The sequence below is a fragment of the Poeciliopsis prolifica genome, unplaced genomic scaffold, assembly GCF_027474105.1.
Source record: "Poeciliopsis prolifica strain line A6 unplaced genomic scaffold, Auburn_PproV2 SCAFFOLD013, whole genome shotgun sequence".
Lineage (NCBI taxonomy): Eukaryota > Metazoa > Chordata > Actinopteri > Cyprinodontiformes > Poeciliidae > Poeciliopsis > Poeciliopsis prolifica.
The window spans coordinates 11,464,732-11,477,500 of NW_026562388.1; positions in this window are offsets into that span (position 1 = coordinate 11,464,732).

Consider the following 12,769-nt stretch of genomic DNA (forward strand, 5'->3'; position numbering starts at 1 on the left):
TCGCACAAGAAAGCAGCTGCATAAGAGATGCCTTTATTTTTTATTTATCCCCCCTCAGCACTTCAGTGCAATTCATAAACTGAATGAATGACACTCAGGACAGTGCCAACATGCAGGCGCACAATGGAAGCCTGTCTGCGTTTTTCTCTGAATGCAAAAACCTATCCATTACAAACGTGTAATTATTGCCCTTAATAGATTAATTCATGCTGAAAGATAGAAATGGGTTCCAGGCTACTGATGTAATTATTTCATCCAGGAAATTAAGTGACATTAAAAGAATGATATTGTCACCGCCAAAGTATCATTGATTCCTTTCGAATGCAATTAGCTGTATTTGAAAATGAGGACCTGCACACTGAGCTGTGTGAAGAGCGCTGAGGATCACTTCATTTGTGAGAGATATAAAGACCAAATTATCCCATCAAAGAGAAAAATCTATAACTGTAATGGCACAGAGCTTCAGGAATGATAACAGCAATCCTGTTCAGTTCCCTGCGTGTTAACCAGAAGTGTACAGCACAACACCATCTTATTTATTACCTCTGAGGAGGAATTATTACAGATGGAAAACAAAGAATCATCTTCTGAGAGTTTGACTTACGAGTGGGATAGTAAAGTATATTGCAGAAAGTATCATTGCAAACAAAACAAGGGAGGAAACGTGAGTGAAGATTGCTTCTAGACACTCTAATTCATACTAAAAACTCTGACTACAAGTTATACAAATAGCAGCCTAATAGTTAAAAACTGTAAGAAAAGAATATTTGAAACCAAAATGTTAAATATGATCTTAATGTTTTTTATTTAAAACTGAAACCAGTTACTCTAAGTACTTCATCCAAAATAATATGATATATCTGTTCCCCATAGTGGTAATCAAATATTTCTTGTTTTGGTTACCAGAAAAACATGTAGCAGCCTTCATTTAGCCAGCTGCCTGGCAGTGCACAGCAATCCTACATATGCTCTACACAGCCAGAGAAATCCCTGCGATGGACTGGTGACCTGTCCACTGTGCACCCGCCTCTTGCACAAGTAAAGCACCCCAATAACTCCGCATTCAGTTACATCAATTGTAACAGAGAGGAAAGAGAGGAAGTGTTGAATTTAAACTGTAAGCACCAATTATGGTGGAAACTCTTTAATGCCTTTACACGTGAAAGATGTGTTAGCTGAACAGCAATGTGCAGCAACAGATGGGGGGAGGGCCATTGCTGCTCACTTATGTTTCATGCAGCAGGTTTTCCTGAGTGTTTCTATCCGTTCGAGTCGTCTGTATTTATCTGCTTAGCAGGCATGCCAGATGACCTCCTGTTGTAGTAGAATAGCACTTCCTTCATATCAAAGGTGTCTCTTTGCTTTCCAAACCATCACTATCCCACTGTGTTGAGCAAAAATTATGGCAATCGCTAAATATGAAGTTCTTGTAAAAAAAAAAAAAAGATAGGGTAGTAGCTTTCTGTCAGCAAGTAGACCCAACAGCAACAGGTGGGGAAGGGGCAGCATTACTTTACTTTATGTTCAGACAGTCAGATAAAGAAATCTTTGAAGATCTTTAAATCATTTTGGTTTTTTGGGTTTTTTTTTTAGAACTGAAGCCATAATTTCTTTTTGATTGGGCTATGTGTTGGGTGAGCTGGAAGCTTAATAGTTTAAAAGAAATCTGCCCAAGTTTCACCCTTCTATTTGAGAAATGTAATATTGTATCGTATCTGAGACACAAAGCAACACTTAAAAACGGACCTCATGCCCAATTCACATCATGCAAGGCTTGTTACTTTTGAGATAAACAATAATTCAAATATGAGCTGAAGTAGAATCAAAATAGCAGGCATAACCTTTCTGGTGGTTTTTATTTCTTATTTATAGTGACCTCAGGGAAAGTTTTACAGATTTTAAGTTTTTATGAGACTGTTGTAAAACAATGTTTTCCTCCTTTAAAATGTGCCTTATAGGTCAGGCTTGAAACAAATCTCAGAGTCCCTGACACTCGACCATGTAAACATTTCCTCTGTGTCCTCTGTCATTTGCCTCCATCTTTTGACAGCTTGATAAGAGCAGTGGACAGAACGCACAGTCTGGTATTTATCAACTTCTGTAATCACAACAAAGCTATGAAAAAAAGGAAAATACAATTATGATGGATGTATATATTTGAGCTTTAAAACAAATAAATGTTGAAAGCCATGCATAAATCCTATCAACATATCGACTGTATTACAAAGAAAATAAGCAATTTTAAAAACACTTTCTGACAAAAGGGTTTTTTTTTTGTTACCAAAGCACGATTGACTTATTTGTATGATGGCATGTCTTCTGGATATTTAGTGTCAGATAGTTGAACAGCTTTCAGCCCCAGGATCATAAAATAATTTGATTATTTAATTTAAAGGAACATTCCAAACTTGAGGGAAGAGAATATAACACAAGTCATGCGATGGCTAACATTGTGTCCTCTATTGGTACAAAACATCAGCTAATGTCTGCAGATCATACTGAACAATGCTTCTGCATGTTTTGCCACAATAATTAACTTGAGTTTCAGTTATAACAATGTCTTCTTAAAAATGTGTACTGTAATTTAGTGCAGTTAACCCCTCACAAATACAGCGCAAACATTATGTGGAAAAAGGTGAGATCTTCACAACCGCTATAATGTTTGCTAAAAGAAAGTAGACTATTATGAAAGTAGACTATTGTTGATGCATGCTATGCATATCAGAGTAGCAACAGTGGTCAGAAAAGCAGCAGAAAATAAATTGTTTCATTACAAACAGTATTTTCCGACTTTGGTGAATCACAGGTCATAACACAGGGCTTTTAAAGCACCTCAGTCGGGTCCTGGTTGGTTAGGTTTCCAAGCAGTATTTTTCCTGATGTTATCCTCCTCACAGGATAAATTACCATACACACTGTTACTGTTATTAACAAACGTTTGAGCTAGAAACTGCTGCCACTGTTTTATCCTGGATGGCATTCCAAATAAAGCGTCATCATACTTCTGCAGCTTTCATCTGCACTTTTTTTTCCCAGTATTTCTAAATACTTCTAATTTTTAGTCATGGAAATTCATACTTTTAAGCCAGAGACAAATTAAACTTTGAATGTTTGACCTGAGTTTGTCCTATTTAAAGAAAAAAATGTGATTACACTAGCCCTAGAACCAGAGTGAATTTTTATGTATATTCTTGTAAAACCATTTTTAAATTGTTGTTTTGTTGTCTTTGCCTGCTGTGCCTATGTGGGGCGTTTTGATGAATTCCTACAAAAGCATGTTTGTGCAGCAGTTGCTGGTCCACACAGCTCCCCTCTAACCGAATTACCCTGTTGGTAATCCACTGAAAAGACACTCAGCGAAGAGGCAGAAAGAGAGGCCGAAGGAGCAAAACACGAAACCTACCAGACACAACCACAGATATGATGTCCGAGCAACTTAAGAATCAGGCATCCATCTCCTGCCTTGGCCAAAAAAAACCCCATCATAATTCGAACCCAAACATTTTTCTTCACGACTCAAACCAAATCAGAGGGTCCAGAGCTTCTGCTGTCAGCCTCCCTCCATCCCACCCTCAGCTAAATTTCATTTAAGAGACATCTTTCTCCCTATCCCCTCACTCTCATGCTCTCTTCATTGATAGCTCTCCTCTCTTTTTGAATTCAGTGCACCGTAGCTTTTAAATTTACTTGCCTAACAAATATAGACAGCGAAACCTAAGTGTTTTTTGAAATCCTTGAATGGGCTTTGGAGTGTACTGGGTGACAACAGTCTCTCTGTCTCTGTCACTCAGGACCTAACCTGTGTGTGTGATTTAGTTTGCTTGTCTCCTTAAGTGTTTGTTTGTGTGTATGCGTGGTTGTATATTTGTTCCCCCGTACTCTGCACAGGCTCCTTAGCTGGGAGATGGGAGCGCTGGGTGGGAGCAGCAGTCTGGAAATGAGATAAGGATGTCTGATTCATAGGATCTGACAGGAAATCTATACACTGCAATGTTTATAATCCAGCCATTACTACACAGCCGAATGAAAGAACAATAATCCAATCATTTACTCCATATTTACCTGAGGCAGATTCTCGGCTTAAAGGCGAAGTGTGTCACGTGGCTGTAAAAATGGGCTGGTGTGGATGAAGCTGTAAAGAGGCAGATTTGGGCTCAGAGTAAGGAGGATGTTGCGAAAAGTAAACATCTGTTTACTAGAAAGAAGATGGCTGACCTGTGGGAACTTTAAACCATTAAAGGCCACAAAAGTTTATTTGTAGAGCCTTGTTCATATACAAGGTATTTCTGAGTCCTTTAGAGAGAAAATAAGTAACAAGCCTGAGAAAATCACTTTAATTGCAAAACACATTATAAGAACTAAAAAGAAATGTAGACATACAAAGAACATCAAAAATCAAATTTGAAACAAATAAACCTCCTCACATGGAGAGACGGAAATAAAAAGTTCTGTGTTATCATCCTAACCCTAATCATGAATATAACACTTCATAACCAAGTTAGGTTAATAATATACACATTGAATAAAAGTGCCCTTTGAATTGAGCCTTGAGGAACCCATTGCTGAAATTTATAGCTGTTATATCAAAGACAGCAGTCTAACTTTGCAAAGGTCCAGACTCTTTAACCCATTTCTGTTTTCATCAGCCAATATGTTATGATTGTTGTTTAAAAAACAATACAGTCATCCATAACTTCTTGGGATACAGTCATCCCAAGAAGTTATGGATACATAAAAGATGAGATATCTGTTATTTAAAACTGTCATAGTGACAGTCTTTTTAAAATTGTTGAAACTGCTTGGTTACATATGGGCCTGCTAACCGTTGCTAACTGTTGTGCTGTCTTTTAGCAAGATTTGGAGAATTTCTGAGTTTTCAAGATATGAAATTCAGCTTTTACATTTCATACATCCATGCAGGCAGAAATTAAAAGTAAGGGAATTTTCTGGTGGGGATACCTTGTCATAAAGGCTTTCATGGACAGTATGAGCTGATATTCACTGAGCACAAGTGTGTTGGGGGGGTTATCTTATTTGAAAAAGTGAAGGGGGCCTGCCCTTATCTGTCAATAAACAGTAATTAGATTTTGTGGCCGATAGCGTCGATTGGTTTCTAATCTAGCTGTCGCCCTAGACGTGTGTAATTAAAATCCTGATTGATAAAGGGGCAGAAGCCCGCCCACGCCACCACTTTAGCACAACCCTATCCCCGACCCCTTCAAAACACAAACAAGAGCGAGATATGAAAGAGGGCCTGCGGAGAAAACTGCACTTCATATTGATCAGCTTTATCTGCTTTCCTATCAATGCCCTTTTCCCCACAATGCAGGGGCTGGTACAAAGGTTTCCCACGTTAAACTTCACAGCTAATGTTTATCCAGCAGATTTTATCCGTCATAAAGAAAATGCATTTTAAATAGAAAAGGTGATTTTGTTGCTTGTGATCGCACAAGTAAATGAGCCTTGTGTTCATGCACCTTGAACCGTTTCACGTTTTGTCACGTTTTGGAATGATTTTGTGGAGACATTTAGAGCCGTGTCAGGTTGTTAAACAATGTCTCAAGATTTGAAAATCTCAAGTAGCACTAATAATTCATCTGAAACTGGGCTTAAGGTTTCAAAGCAGAACATTGGCAAATTTTTCAGTCTCTAAATATACAAAACAGGCAAAGACAAGCCCTTCTAGTCAGAAGTTTAAGCTTGTTTTACAAAGTGTTGACTCAAAGGGGTTTCATCTAAATGCATGCCAGTTTTCAGATTTCTTCATTACATAGTGACCTGACTAATATCTGCACATCATCTCTTCTGATGAAAAATTATATAGATAAGCAACAACATTTAAAGTGAAATATGTTAGCTGGTCTATTTATAGTGGTGTGTATTCAGAAACCACTGGTCCACTTCTCAGTTTTTCTTAAAAGAATTTCAAAAGTATAACTTCTACTGTACATAAAATGCTTTTTCTATATTTTCATACTGTGGCCTATTTGAAATATTTTTCTATTTCCTTTCCAACTAATAATTAAACATTAGTAACCCCAAAAGAAGGAAATAGATGAGAGTTATGTTGCTAGGGAAAGTTTTTTTTTCATTTGTTTTATGGTCCTTCTTTGGCAGGGTACCCTTCTTAATAGAGCTTATGCGCTGAATGCACTCTGCAGTGAGGCACTTTAGATTTATTACTCATTTTATACCAGTCTTTCATAATTGCTTTTATACTCTCAAATCAAATGATCTGTCATATCTAACTTTATCATGATCTCAGCTGTAGCTGTTCTTTGTTTGATTCTTTCTTACTTTCTGATCTCTGTCTAGAATAGATTGTAAGTTACATCTGGGTCTGCTGTTCCCTCTGCATGGACTGAGTTGCAACGCTGTTTCAATCTTCAGATATTGATCTCAATAAAGGAATTCAAATCAGCTTTGCATGACCAGAGGAAAACACAAAACTGTATGCTGTTTGTGTAAATGTGGCTCCAAATGATCCTGAATATTGATCAGCTCTTGTAATATCTTTGCTTTTGTTTACGTTTCCATGATAGTTTTCCACTCTTCTGTAAAATTGAAGAAATTACTACATATTGATTCATAATTTTGTAAAATGTTATGATTATATGATGCCAAAGCCATTTAAATCACTTTGTATTTGTTTAAAATTACTTTAAAGCAGTAACATTTATAATATATATATATATATATACATATATCTTGCGGTATAAATTATAATTTTGACAAGTATTTCATAAAAAAGCTACTCAAGTGAGAAACTGATCATAATATTAATTATTTAATATTTAATAATAACAATATAAGTCAGCCCAAAATGCAAAGTTATGTGGAAATTTTGGTATCTTAAGGACCAAAGTAAAAATCATTTCCATAAATAACATCTACAAAATCAGCCACAAGACATTTTTTAATTCCACTTTTTTCAATCGAAAACTTATGAAACTAGGTGTGTTTTGGTTAATAAAAGCTTGTTCTTCATTCAGGAAGTTACTCACACTGCATACAGTAACCAGAACTTTTACTCAAGTAGGAGTAGCTATAACATTACTCAAGTGAAAGTGAAAACAACATTATAGTAAAAACGTTCCTAAACGTACATTTTAAGAAAAATACTCACGTAAACGTAGCTGAGTAAATGTAACTCTGGTTCAAGGTGATATGCAGTATTGTGTTTTTCCACACCACATAATGTTTTACAAGGAAGCCAGCAGGATCGGGTTTGCTCTCAGCAGAGCACATTCTGTTCATATTTACGGTGACCCCTGCATGACCTGTGCTGAACTGTTAACAGGGATTCTTATGGCTTTTCTTCAACAATGACTTTCTTCATGCTTCTCTTTCATAAAGGTCCAGCTTACGGAGAGCATGACTAACTTTGATTTTCCTTCAACACAATGTGTTTGTTGTTGATTTATCACAAATTTAAAAACATATTGAAGTGGATTTGAGGTGAGAAAATCTCAAAGAAAGGAACAAGTGGCATGACTACTTTTGCTAGGAATGGTACATTTCTTCAGAAATAATTAGATGAAAATGTATCCTTGAGAAACTTGGGAGGAAAGCTCCTGGATATAAAAACCTTCTTGTCATCTTGTGTGAATAATTTGATTGGTGATCATCTTCTGCTTTTGATTCTTAAGATTGTCCTCTCTTATGGTAATAAGACCAGCTCCCCCTGTGGTTCCATAAAACCAGAGTGACCTTGTTACCAGGGTGCCATGTGTCACAGCAGGGGAACCCGAGGGGGAGAGGATGGGGTGAACAGATCATCTCCCTGCGCGCCTGGTACCTGTGCCCTGCCCGTCCTGTTCCCACCACAGGCCCGGTACCGCAGAGGCCGGTGTGAGGAAAGGCGCGGCGCTCGGCTCTGGAGAGCATGACTCCAATTAAGCTCCAGAAACCCGGCTCATGCTCCACTGACTCTGCAGCGTGGTTGCCCTACACAGGAAGACACACAGTCAGCCCAAGGAAATGAGCTACAGTAAAGATGGTCCCTGTGAGTTACAATTTGTTTTCAAATACTTTTGAATGAGTGAAAAATAAAATAAAATGTTGTTTTTATCATTGATAAGAATTATCCTAAAACCAAGAAGGAAGGGGAAACAATCCTACTTGTTTCTTGATTTGAGAAGTTAAAAAGAAGTGGTAGAGTTTTTAACCACACAGTAATAGATGAGAGCGATAGAAGGCCGTCATTTTCCCGTGTGATTAAAAATGTATGTTGCCACACGCAGCCTTTGGTGTGGAACTCTCCTGGAAAAAGAGCTGGTTAATATTCAGGCCATGTCTTGCTAATGTCTTAAAGTGATAAATAGGAGGGGGTTGCTGCCGTTTGATTGTTCTTCACAGGCAGTCTGGGAGCAGCAGCACAGGGGGATTTAAGGTGGAGGAATCCTCTCAAAGCTCCTCATTCATTCGCTCTCGACGCCCCATCATTAATTGGACCTGTCGACATGACTCCTCTGTACCCTGGGCCACTGGCTGCTGCCATGGTGGATGAGCTTTTTAAGACAGTTCAAAAGAGTCCTTGCCTCATGAAAGGCATTCAAATTACATAAAATTGCATTCATGTCAAGCCTTGAAGGCGTAGTCATACAGTACAATGGCATAATGTCTTCTTTCGTGCCTTGCATGTCTGTGCAACTGTAGTCTTTCTCCCGAGAGCAAATCAAAATAAAAAGTAGGTTTTGTTTTGTGTAAATATATAGAGAGCTAGTTTTCTGTTAGCTTTATGAGAAATATAACATTGTACACAAGTGGAGTGTCAGGACAAAAGATTGTTTTTAACATGTTTACTGTGCCTTTCAAAACTAACTTTATCCACATTACCACCACAAATGTCAATGTATATTAGTGGAAACTAGGTTTTCAAGCATGTTAAGATTATTGAACAAAAATGTGTGTCTTTTGGATCCCTTATTTGTGTGTGTGGTTTTATACTTCTGTCATGTTTTGAATAAATAAATTATTATTATTAACAATAATAATAATAATAAAAAGAAAAAACGTGTTGCCACAGATTCTCTATTGGATTTATTGGCATGTGAACATGCTGTAATCTTTACCAAGTATCTTAAGGTCCGGTCTATGAGGGCACAACATTTAGACCATCCCACGGTTCCTGTCACCAAAATAAAATGGTTGAATTACAGTTCTACAAAAACAGAGACAAAAATACTTTGCAGTGGTGTATTGAAGCATAGATACATCAAAGAATTGCAGGAAACCGGCTCTCATGGACTGGACCTTCAGACACCTTATCCAAGTCATTCAGTGGTTTATGTCAGGGATCATTGTCGAGCTCTAATGGGTTTTCCTCCAGTGATGTCCCGTATTTATCTCCATCCATTTTCCAATCAAAATGGGGAAAAAAAATTCATCCGCACAGCATAGGTTTTGGGATGGGGAGTGGTCTGTTCAAAGAGGTGTGGTGCCATGTCATTTTCACATTTATACTCAACTTTAAGAATAAGTGGATAAGTTCCAAACAAAGCATTGAGGTTTGTGGATGTAAAATGAAAAAATATCTTTTTGCTCTGTTTTTTTTTTGCTCTATATATATATATATATATATATATATATATATATAGAAAAATTCCCTTCTCACCCACCGCGGGTGGTTCTTATCCTCTGAGCTCGGGTCCTCTACCAGAGGCCTGGGAGCTTGAGGGTCCTGCAGTATCTTGGCTGTGCCAAGGACTGCACATTTCTGGACTGAGATGTCTGATGTTGTTCCTGGGATCTGTTGTAGCCACTGCTCCAGTTTGGGAGTTACTGCCCCAAGGGCCCCGATGACCACAGGCACCACTGTGGTCTTCACCTTCCAGGCCCTCTCCAGTTCTTCCCTGAGGCCCTGGTATTTCTCCAGTTTCTCGTGCTCCTTTTTCCTGATGTTGCAATCACTTGGTATTGCTACATCAACCACAACGGCTTTCCTCTGATGTTTATCCACTACGACAATGTCTGGTTGGTTCGCCATTACCATTTTGTCTGTCTGGATCTGGAAGTCCCACAGGATCTTAGCTCTGGCGTTCTCCACCACCTTTGGGGGTGTTTCCCACTTTGATCTCGGGGTTTCCAGTCCATATTCTGCACAGATGTTTCTGTACACTATGCCTGCCACTTGGTTATGTCGTTCCATGTACGCTTTACCTGCCAGTATCTTGCACCCTGCTGTTATGTGCTGGACTGTCTCAGGGGCCTCCTTGCACAACCTACACCTTGGGTCTTGTCTGGTGTGGTAGATCTGGGCCTCTATTGCTCTGGTGTTTAGGGCCTGTTCCTGGGCGGCCAGGATGAGGGCCTCTGTGCTGTCCTTGAGTCCAGCTTTTTCCAGCCATTGGTAGGATTTACTGATATCAGCCACTTGGGTTATTTGCTGGTGGTACATCCCATGTAGGGGCTTGTCCTCCCATGATGGTATCTCTGGCACCTCAACCTCCGTTCCCTGTTGTCTGAGACATTCACTGAGCACATTGTCTGTTGAGGCTTTGTCCCTGATCTTAGTTGTTTCGTCCTGGACAGTGGTTCTCACACTCACTAGTCCTCTGCCTCCGTCCTTGCGGCTCGTGTACAGTCTCAGGGTGCTGGATTTGGGATGGAACCCTCCATGCATGGTTAGTAGCTTTCTAGTCTTAATATCTGTGGCTTTTATCTCCTCCTTTGGCCAGCTAATTATTCCAGCAGGGTATCTGATTACTGGCAGGGCATAGCTGTTTATCACACGGATTTTGTTCTTGCCATTGAGTTGGCTTCTCAGGACTTGCCTTATTCGTTGGAGGTATTTAGCTGTGGCTCCTTTCCTTGTGGCCTCATCGAGGTTGCCATTTTCTTGTGGTATACCTAGGTACTTGTAACTGGCCTCTATGTCTGCTATTGTTCCTTGTGGGAGTGAGAGTCCTTCTGTGCGGATCACCTTCCCCTCTTTGTGATCAGCCAACCACACTTCTCTAGTCCGAATGACATCCCATTGTCCGTGCTGTAGATCCTGGTGGTGTGGATCAGTGAGTCGATGTCTTGCTCACTCTTGGCGTACAGCTTGATGTCATCCATGTATAGAAGGTGACTGATGTTGGCCCCATTTTTGAGTCGGTATCCGTAGACAGTCTTGTTGATAATTTGGCTGAGGGGGTTCAGGCCTATGCAGAACAGTAGCGGGGACAGAGCATCTCCTTGGTATATGCCACATTTGATGGACAGTTGTGCAAGTGGTTTGCAGTTGGCTTCAAGGGTGGTTTTCCACAGCCTCATCGAGTTTGCAATGAAGGCTCTCAGAATCCTGTTGATGTTATACATCTCTAGGCATTCAATGATCCAAGTATGCGGCATTGAGTCATAGGCTTTCTTGTAATCGATCCAAGCCATGCACAGGTTGGTGTGTCGGGTTTTGCAGTCTCGGGCAACTGTGCGGTCTACGAGGAGTTGGTGTTTGGCTCCTCTGCTATTTACACCGATACCCTTCTGTGCCGTGCTCATGTGTTTATCCATGTGTTTGCTTATCTTGGCCGCTATGATGCCTGACATGAGCTTCCAGGTTGTGGAGAGGCAGGTTATTGGTCGGTAGTTGGGTGGGACTGGACCCTTTGATGGATCCTTCTGGATTAGGATTGTCCGCCCTTCAGTTAACCATTCAAGGTGAGTCCCACTTTGTAGCAGCTGGTTCATTTGGGCTGCCAGTCGCTCATGGAGAGCAGTGAGTTTCTTTAGCCAGTAGGCATGGATCATGTCAGGCCCTGGTGCTGTCCAGTTTTTCATACCTGAGACTCTTTCTTGAACATCTGTCACAGTGATGGTTACCGGGGCTTGCTCAGGGATGTTGCTGTGGTCCTCTCGTAGAGAGATCAGCCACTGTGCATTGCTGTTGTGGGACGCCTCCCTTTCCCATATGCCGTTCCAGTATTGTTCCATCTCCAGCCTTGGTGGGTCTGCTCTGTTGTTATTACCCTGCCATTGAGAGTACACCTTAGCTGGTTGAGTGGAGAAGAGCCGGTTAATCCTTCTGGATTCATTATCCCTTGTGTATCTCTTTAGGCGGCTGGCGAAGGCTTGGAGCCTCTGTTTAGCAGTTTCAAGTGCTTCAGGTATGGGCATCTGCCTGTACTTTCTGGGTACTGGTTTTGTTCATTGTACCCTTGTGGAGCTCTGACAGTTGGCTCACTTCCCTCCTTGTTACCTTGATTTTAGCCTCTAACCGTCTTTTCCATGGTGGGTATTGGGTCTCATGGTTGCTCTTATAGCCAAGTATCTCAAGGATCACTATATATATATATATATATATATATATATATATATATATATATATATATATATATATATATATATATATATATATATATATATATATATATATATATATATATTTGGCCATTATTGTTAAACTTAATGTTGATGTGTTTATTACAGGTGTGTCTATGGGACAGCTATGTATCGGTTCAACACGGGACGCATATTTAACGGCCAAATATGGGACGACTCCCTATTTTACGGGATGGGCGGCGATCCTATTCAGGGTTGCTGAGATACAGTTTTAAGGGCGCTGGAGCGGAAAACCACCAACACAAAAATTCAATCACATAGAAATCTACTGTTAATCTCTTCATGTTAAATAAATAAAAAGTATGACTTATTATTGAAGTATTTAGTCGTTATTTCAGCTTGACTCATGCAGAACTGGTCTGATCGTTTCCATAACAACGATCAGAAGTGAGACCTTGCCTCAGACCTCCAGTGACCTCACTGATGAGGTCATAAGAGACATCAT